Raw genomic sequence first — 9,714 nt, forward strand, 5'->3', positions numbered from 1 at the left:
ACTACACCCACCATAATTCCCCAGACCACTACTACACCCACCATTATGCCCCCAGACCACTACTACATTCATCATTATGCTCCTTAGACCACTACTACACCCACCATTATTCCCCAGACCACTACTACACCCACCATTATTCCCCAGACCACTACTACACCCACCATTATGCCCCCAGACCACTACTACACCCATCATTATGCCCCCAGACCACTACTACACCCATCATTATGCTCCTTAGACCACTACTACACCCACCATTATGCTCCCAGACCACTACTACATTCATCATTATGCCTCCAGACCACTACTACATTCATTATTATGCTCCTTAGACCACTACTACACCCACCATTATGCCTCCAGACCACTACTACATTCATCATTATGCTCCTTAGACCACTACTACACCCATCATTATGCCCCCAGACCACTACTACACCCATCATTATGCCCCCAGACCACTACTACACCCATCATTATGCTCCTTAGACCACTACTACACCCACCATTATGCTCCCAGACCACTACTACATTCATCATTATGCCTCCAGACCACTACTACATTCATTATTATGCTCCTTAGACCACTACTACACCCACCATTATGCCTCCAGACCACTACTACATTCATCATTATGCTCCTTAGACCACTACTACACCCATCATTATGCCCCCAGACCACTACTACATTCATCATTATGCTCCTTAGACCACTACTACACCCACCATTATTCCCTAGACCACTACTACACCCATCATTATGCCCCCAGACCACTACTACACCCATCATTATGCCCCCAGACCACTACTACACCCACTATTATGCCCAATAAAACATTAACTGGAAGTGGCACAAGTGAGCAGACAGAAGAAACCTTGTTGCAGCCGTGTAGGCTGTTTTTTGTGGCTGTGTACAGAGCTGTGTGTGGTGTATATGTTGTATATATCTGTGTACAGAGCTGTGTGCAGTGTAAATTGCTGTAAACAGAGCTGTGTGTGGTGTATATGTTGTATATTGCTGAGTACAGAGCTGTGTGCGGTGTATATGTTGTATATTGCTGAGTACAGAGCTGTGTGCGTTGTATATGTCTGTGTAGAGAGCTGTGTGCGGTGTATATGTTGTGTATGTCTGTGTACAGAGCTGTGTGCGGTGTATATGTTGTATATGTCTGTGTACAGAGCTGTGTGGGGTGTATATGTTGTATATGTCTGTGTACAGAGCAGAGCTGTGTGGGGTGTATATAGCTGTGTACAGAGCTGTGTGTGGTGTTTATGTCTGTGTACAGAGTTGTGTGCGGTGTATATGTCTGTGTACAGAGCTGTGTGCGGTGTATATGTCTGTGTACAGAGCTGTGTGCGGTGTATATAGCTGTGTACAGAGCTGTGTGTGGTGTGTATGTCTGTGTACAGAGTTGTGTGCGGTGTATATGTTGTATATGTCTGTGTAGAGAGCTGTGTGGGGTGTATATGTTGTATATTGCTGTGTACAGAGCTGTGTGCAGTGTATATGTCTGTGTAGAGAGCTGTGTGGGGTGTATGTGTTGTATATTGCTGTGTACAGAGCTGTGTGCGGTGTATATGTTGTATATGTCCGTGTAGAGAGCTGTGTGGGGTGTATGTGTTGTATATTTTTTGTTTTTTTTTTACTTTTTTAATTTATATATTCAAGTCAATAGTAACCTATTGGAATGTCTAAAGACACTACATTTTATTATTATTTAATAATTATTTTTTACTATTATGTATTATTATTAATAATTTATTTATTTTAATTATCTTATCAGTAACAAACTATGTGGCACCTGTGCTTACATTTTGCTATAATTTCCACCATTTTTCTTGCTTAGCTATCTCCATGTTGGCATATCTTTTATGCATGTCCACCATTTGTTATGTGCATTTGTGCCCTGCTCGCCTAGTTTGCAGTCTGCCAGATGTTGGGTGTGCGGCTCAGCTACAGTAAAGCCTGTAGACATATGCATTTTTTATGGTGTGTTCACATGCTCAGGTTTTTAAAGCGGCACTATCAACATATATGCCGCAGTAGCTGTGTCCCTCAGTAGTGTATGGCAGTTAGTTTAACCCCTCTCCTCCCCCGCATTTGTTTGTAAAATCGCTAAATGCTCTTATGCAAATTACTAATTACCCCATAGTCACTTATGGGTGGTATTACACGGGCCGAGCAGGGCCCGATAATACCTGTAAACGAGCAGCGATCTGCTAGATCGTTGCTCGTTTACTGAACCTATTACACGGCCCGATAATCGTTTGACAAGAGCTGCAAGGACATTGTTACCGATGTCCTTGCAGCCCTTGCTAAACTGGCATACATTACCCATCCACGTTCCAGGGCTGCTCCTGCGTCCGCTTCTCCTGGGGGTCCCGCGCGCTCTCTAGCGTCACAGCAGCCTGTCAGCTGGTAGGCCGCTCAGCCAATCACAGGCCGGGACCGCCGCGGCCTGTGATTGGCTGAGCGGCCTATCAGCTGACAGGCCTCTGTGACGTTAGAGCGCGCGCGGGACGCAGGGAGAAGCGGACGGCAGGAGCAGCCCTGGAACGTGGATGGGTAATGTATATCGTTAGTCGCCGGCCACGCACCGCTATTACACGCAGCGGTGCGCGGTCGGCGCCCGACGAAAATAGGTTCTAAACTTTATCAACGATCAGCCGATGATCGTTGTCATCGGCTGATCGTTGCATTTATTACACGGAGCGATAATCGGCCGAATCGGGCCAATTCGGCCGATTATCGTTCCGTGTAATACCACCCTTAGTCTTTATACCCCATGGCCACTCATCTCCTTATACCCCATGGTCACTTATCGCCTAATACCCCATGGCCACTTATCTCCTTTTCCCCTATGGTCACTTATCTCCTTATACCCCATGGCCACTTCCTGAAACAAATATGGGAAGTTCTGTGTATCACTAGTTGTGAAGACTTGTCAATATGTTTCTTATTCTGGATTCTCCTGCAGATGGCTTTTGTTGGCGCCTCCGTACCCTCATGTTATCAGGTATGGTGAAGCCTTCCTTGTAAAAGGAAAAAAAATTCCAAACATCTGAATATTTTTTATAGATGACCCTATATAGCTGCTATAATAGATTACCAATCCTCATTCTCCTCTTTCCTCTTTAACAGGATTGATGAATCAAAGATTGATGAGGACGCCGGACCTAACGAGGCGTGAGGATCAACCCCCCCCCCCCCCCCCAAATTGTAACAAATCAGAAATAATCAGGAGATTAGAATCCATGAGCTATTGTTTATCCAAAGAAAACGACAAACGGGGCTGGGGCTTCTATCATTGTGATAGGTGTCTAGGCTCCAGTACAGTAAACAGTAATGCACTGTGCCGTACTGGGTACTCCAAAGCCATGGAGGTAAATGATGATGCTGTGCATGGCCGAATTTCATATACCCCATGGCTCCCTATACCCCATGGCCACTTATGTCCTTATATCCACTTATATCCTAATACCCCATAGTCACTTATATCTTTATACCCTATAGCCACTTATGTCCTTGTACCACACAGCCACTAAATATACTTATACCCCAGGGCTACTTTGTTAAACAAATATGGGAAGTTCTGTGTATCACTAGTTGTAGAAGACTTGTCAATATGGGTCTTCTGGTTTCTCCTGCAAATGGCTGTCTGTGGTCTGTTCAGCCCCTCCTGCTTTCAGGTATGGTGGAGTCTTCCTTGAAGAAGGAAAAGAAAATTCCAAACATCTGAATATTTCCTGTAGGTTATGTTATCCTAACCAGTTCTATTCCAGTAGCAGCTTTAAGAAAAGGACCTGGTATCTCAGTCTTGAGTCTCGGGTAAGACCCTGTACTTTTCTATCAGTCATCATGTGATCATCTTACATTGGCACCAAAGACTAGGATAATGTCTCCCAGTCTTTGTATAGTTACAAATAACATAATATGTTTCATGTACAATAGGGAGGAGGCCGATAAAGAACTTGAGAGAGTTAGAAGGAGCGTCAAGCCCTGAAGAGGAAGAGGAGGCTGGCTATGTAAGTAGAGACATGCAATGCACTAACATAGATAAATTATAGATCACACCACCATATAAAAATCTTATTACCCCAGTTGGAGACACTGATATAAAATCTGTCTGCACACACTTTATATCTGCACACACAAGTGCCATCTAGTGGTGCCAGTCATGGGGCATATCCTTCTGCACAAAGATGCCACTTTGATCTATGGGACCCCAATCACCGGACTGGGAGGTGCTGCAGCACCTGGCATTGCCACATTGGATGGGGACTGGCGACCTGTGGACGGACTGTACACTGTGCAGAGAGTTCACCTCCTACAATGTGAAATGCTCGCTGGAGAGTCGGTCAGTGCACTCCTCCACCAGGGGTCTCTAAGGCTTCTTCATGTCCACTTTCTTCTTCTTACTCCTTTAATTAAAATCTTTCTTCTGCTTTTGTCGCCCAAACATCGTGGACTAAAGCGCGAGTATACAAGATCCTTTTTGTAGTCATTCTAAACAATGCCGCCCTTACCTACTGCTCAGAAATGTCACAGGGTAAACCTTCTGGGACACACAGTAAATTAGACAGCGATAGATTTTACCACCCACACAAAAGATGCGATCAGCCATTGAGCAAGTGTTTTCCCGCTCTTTGGCTGATCGCTGTCACCTTTACATGGGGCGATTATCGGCCCAAAGAGCATTCCTAGCAACAATCCTTGCCAATAATCGGCCCATGTAAAAAGGGTCTTAAGTCCAGCACATTATCCTATACTATATTTATTGCATAGTGAACATCTAGAAGATCTGAGAAGATGCAGAGACCCCCACCTACTGCTTAGGCCAGGTTCACACTGTGTCAGATCCTCCACTTCACTAATGGACACATTGGAGCCCAACAGACCCCATTCACTTTAATAGTGTCCGTCTGGTTTCCACTTATGTCCATTATTTTACAGGGTCAAATAATGATGCAGGCAGAATTTACATGTCAGACAGTTCTACAACAGAGGATCTGTAGGGAGCGCCCAGAAATGGACCCTCTATAGTTATGGCTGTTATCCCCCCACATATCGCCTATTACTGTGTTGTTAGAACTTATAAAGAGTTTTCGCAGCTTATTCTGTAGGAAAATATTGATTTCTTCATCTCTATAAAGAGCCATGAGATGTAAACTGTAATAAAAGTATAAAGGTTTCCTTCACCTCTTTGCTTAACATCATTGTTTGGTGTCTCTCTGCTCCATATAGGTTTATAGAAAGCAGAATTCCATCTGGCATCACCACCTGGAATCACCACCTGGAAAAATGAAACATCTAGCATTACCACCTGGCAAAACACAACATCTGGCATTACCATCTGGCATCACCACCTGGCAAAACAAAACATCTGGCATTACCATCTGGCAAAACAAAACATCTACCGTCACCATCTGGGAAAAACAAAACATCTGGCATTACCACCTGGAACATTTATAAGATCTGGCAGTCTTACCATAAACACCATCTTGCAGTTTTACCACAGTCTTTCACCCTTTTTTAAAATAAGTTATTTATTAATAATTATTTCAACAATAACGAGAAACACAAAGTTCTCTATATGATGAAAAAAAATAAAGAAGTTGGCAAGCTTTCATCGTGTTACATCTCATCTTTAACATAAACATTGCGGGAATATAATAAGACACCGATCAGCTTTCACACCACAAGTTAGGTGGGAGAGAAGAACAATAATGATTGAAAAGAAAAAATTATTCTTAATAGGTCCAACAAGGTCCAAACTTAGTGGTCAGGGGCGGAACTACGGGGCCCCGCCGCATTAGGGGGCCCGTGGCGCAGGCCCCCGTAGCTGACATAGCCTGCAGCACCCAGCGGCCGAGCAGGCCTCCCGGGTGCTGCAGCTGTTTGGGGTCCGGGGGTGTCCCAGAGATTCCCAGGCACCACTGGTACCGGACTCATTGTCCACCGGGGCTAGTACTTCCGGCGCAGGGAGCGTCTCTAACATGAGCTCCCTGTGCCAGAAGTGCAGGCCGGGGGCGGACGCTAGGCTCCCTGGTACCTGTGCTGTGGGAATAGGACAGCCTTGCCGTCCCGTCCTATCCCCGGCAGCACAGGTACCAGGGATCTCAGTGTCCGTCCCTGGACTGTACTTCCGGCACAGGGAGCACGTGTGAGAGACTCTCCCTGCGCCGGAAGTACTAGCCCCGGCGGACGCCGAGTCTGGTACCAGTGCTGCCCGGGAATCCTCGGGACATGCCCCAGGAAGCCCCCTGGGGAGAAGAAGAGAAGACAGCCAACGGGGGAGTTAGGTGAGTTGTGTTTTTGTGTGTTTTTTTTATTTGCTTTGCAAAGGGGGATAATCCAGGGGGGGCATCTATAGGGGATAATACAGGGGGGCATCAATGGGGGATAATACAGGGGGCTATCTATAGGGGGACAACATAAGGGGCATCTATAAGGGGGAAAATATAAGGGGGGCAACATGGGGGACCATATATGAGGGGGATGGACAACACATGGGGTCATTTATAAGGGGCCAACACGGGGGGCATCTATAAGGGGGGAATACACAGAGGGGCAAATACTATAACGGGGGCACATAGTGTCAAGGCTACTCACTAAATGAGGGTGTAAAGGGGCCAATACAGATGTGCAGTGTGTAAAGATGTGAGGATGGTGCCAGAGTGAGCAGCCTAATATGTTTGGCAGATTCTATGGATTCGTGGCTCGGAGAAGTTCTTTTGATGGCCCAGGGCAGATGGAGAAGAAAATGAAAAGGAAGCAACTCGGATCAGAGAAGATGTCCCCTGTGAGTCACCTGATATAACTGCACTGTGATGTTTATGTTGTACAGAACCTGTGTAGAGCTGAGTGTGTTGATGGCATAGTGGTCGATTGAGGGGAGGGGGGGCAATCAAAAGTTTGTAATGGGGCCCAGCCATTTCTAGTTACGCCCCTGTTAATGGTAGTGTAATATGGACACTTAGGGGGGGACATTTATCAAAACTGGTAAAAATTTTGATAATAAGGCTACCTCCCCCTCCTTGTTGCGCCCCCCCTACAACCCCAACGTGAGGTGCTCTAGCCTGACATGGCCAGGGAATCAGGCATAAGGAATCAAGAATAATCCTGCAAAAGGGTCCTAGCCGCCTGGTCAGGCCCTGGAAGACTATCCTCAGCAGGCTCTCTGTAATACACACTCTTGTCTCAGGATACACACAGAACTCACCCCAACTAGTCCTTACCCCACTATATATACTACGCTTCAGGGATGACTGTGAAAAAGGTGTTGTGGTCCTATGGGTATATTAGACAATAGAAGGTAAGAAGTGTAAAAAAAAAAAAAAAATGTTAATTGTAAAAAACAAAAAAAGCCTTTTGATATTTTTGTGTCAAAAACCTTGTGAATAAAAGCTCCTCATTCATCCCATTAGGACTTACCAAGGGATCAATGTAAAAATCTAAAGTGATTCTTTCCTTAGGAGATGACCAACCATATCGCCAGTGTGGATACCCAATGGGACCCATGACCTGCAATCCTCGTGGTGACCCACCATGTGCCTGTGAAAAATGCGATGCCACAGAGGTCATAGTCTTACCCTTTGTTTCATCCCTAGCTGCCAAGGTGATGGTTAAAATGAGCTTCTGGATGTGCTTAAAGTGTACCTGTCCATTATAACTTTCAAAATATAAATCAACAGTAGATGTGATATAAGGCAAGTTTGCAATATACATTCATTATTTTTCTTAGTTATCATGGAAAACACAGCACTTGCCACGAAGCTGAAGTTAGTTTCTTATTCGGCCAGTTTCTTATTCAGGGCTGAAGTTGTTTTGTTATTCAGTTTCTTATTTAGAGGATTTTTCTTTTTCCTGTTTTAGCTATTATTCTTATAGAAAATTTATAATATTCATAACCTGCCCGTTAGGTGCCCAAGTAAACAGGTGTTTTTAAAGGCTTAAATTATTTGGGGCCACTGATCTCACACTGATAATACCCAGAGGGGAAAACATATGCAATGGGTAAGTAACTGGTTGTGTGACAGAAAACAGAGGGTGGTCATTGATGGAACATATTCAGATTGGGTTTTAGTTACTAGTGGGGTACCACAGGGGTCTGTGTTGGGTCCACTTCTTTTTAATATTTTTATTAATGATCTTGTTGAGGGGCTACAGAGTAGAATCTCCATTTTTGCAGATGATACTAAACTGGGTAGAGTAATCAGCACAGAGGAGGATAATATCATATTACAGAGGGATTTGGAGAAGCTAGAGGCTTGGGCGGTGAAATGGCAAATGAAGTTAATGTTGATATATGTAAGGTTATGCATTTGGGCCATAGAAATAATAAGTACAGTTATGTGTAAAATAATAAAACACTGGGTAAAACTACTTCCGAAAAGGACCTGGGGGTATTGGTGGACAGTAAACTCAACTTTAGTGATCAGTGCCAGGCAGCAGCTGCCAAGGCTAATAAAATAATGGGGTGCATCAAAAGAGGTATAGATGCTAAAGATGAGAACATAGTTTTGCCTCTTTATAAATCACTGGTCAGACCACATATGGAATACTGTATACTGTGTACAGTTTTTGGCACCGGTATATAAGAAGGACACAGCTGAACTGGAGCGGGTGCAGAGGAGGGCAACAAAGGTCATTAAGGGAATGGGTGGGTTACAGTACCAGGATAGGTTATCAAGCTTGGGGTTATTTACGCTAGAAAAAAGACGTCTTAGGGGCGATCTGTTCACAATGTACAAATATATGAATGGACAGTACAGAGATCTTTGTAGTGGTCTCCTTACTCCTAGGTCTGTAACCATGACAAGGGGGCATCCTCTACATCTAGAGGAAAGAAGATTTCATCATTAGCATCGACGCGGGTTCTTTACTGTACGAGCGGTAAGACTGTGGAACTCTCTGCCACATGATGTTGTCATGGCCGATTCATTAAATAAGTTCAAGGGAGGCCTGGATGCTTTTCTTGAACAATATAATATTACAAGTTATGGGCATTAGATTTCCGGTGATACATTGGTCCAGGGATTGTTCTGGTTGTCATTGGATTTGGGGGGGGGTTCTCCCTGTGGTGCGGCGGTTGTTATCTGCCTCATAGGGGGTTTTGCCTTCCCCTGGATTAGCGCAGTAGGGTTTCCCTGGGTTTAACCTGATGGACTCTTGTCTTCTTTCAGCCTTGTTTACTATGTTACTATGTTAGAGAGGGATGCCCCGCATCACATCCAAGAGAGTCCAGCCTGGCCCAAAAGGCTTCTGGGTGTAAAAACTGTCATCAAAGTGGGCAGACGGGCATTTTTCATGATTTGAATAAGTAACAGATGTTTTTAAAGGGTTAAATGAGTTTGGGCCACTAATTTCACACTTGTCCCCTCTTAAAGATTGCTGCCGGGTTTAAGCGCTCCGGTGTGCATGCGCTCCCCTTCTGTATCCGTGTCCCTTCTGGTAAAGGTTTCGTGGATAACGCATTTCCAGAGCTCTTAATGATGTGACACAGTGAAGGAGGTCAAAAAAGACAAGTTTGGTCAGCTCTCCTAGAACACCATTCACACTAGGCAGGAGCACGTTGCTATGGCTGAAATTGCAAACACACAAAAAAACTGAAAAATGCAACAGCTCACTGCAATGACAAGACACAGACCCACTACAGACATGAAAATAGTTAAAAGCAGCCCCCCCCCCCAACTGCTAAAAAAAATTCC

The 9,714-nt window shown here is 44.7% G+C and overlaps 1 long non-coding RNA gene across 1 annotated transcript; it reads left to right on the forward strand.

Annotated features, from left to right (window-relative positions):
• Positions 1–3,744: 3,744 nt before the first annotated feature.
• On the forward strand, positions 3,745–5,456 carry LOC138794016 (uncharacterized). The gene is made up of 3 exons (XR_011363380.1): positions 3,745–3,832; positions 3,956–4,029; positions 5,249–5,456. It is a non-coding gene; the product is annotated as an uncharacterized lncRNA (long non-coding RNA).
• Positions 5,457–9,714: the final 4,258 nt, after the last annotated feature.

Source organism: Dendropsophus ebraccatus, chromosome 1 (assembly GCF_027789765.1).
Source record: "Dendropsophus ebraccatus isolate aDenEbr1 chromosome 1, aDenEbr1.pat, whole genome shotgun sequence".
Lineage (NCBI taxonomy): Eukaryota > Metazoa > Chordata > Amphibia > Anura > Hylidae > Dendropsophus > Dendropsophus ebraccatus.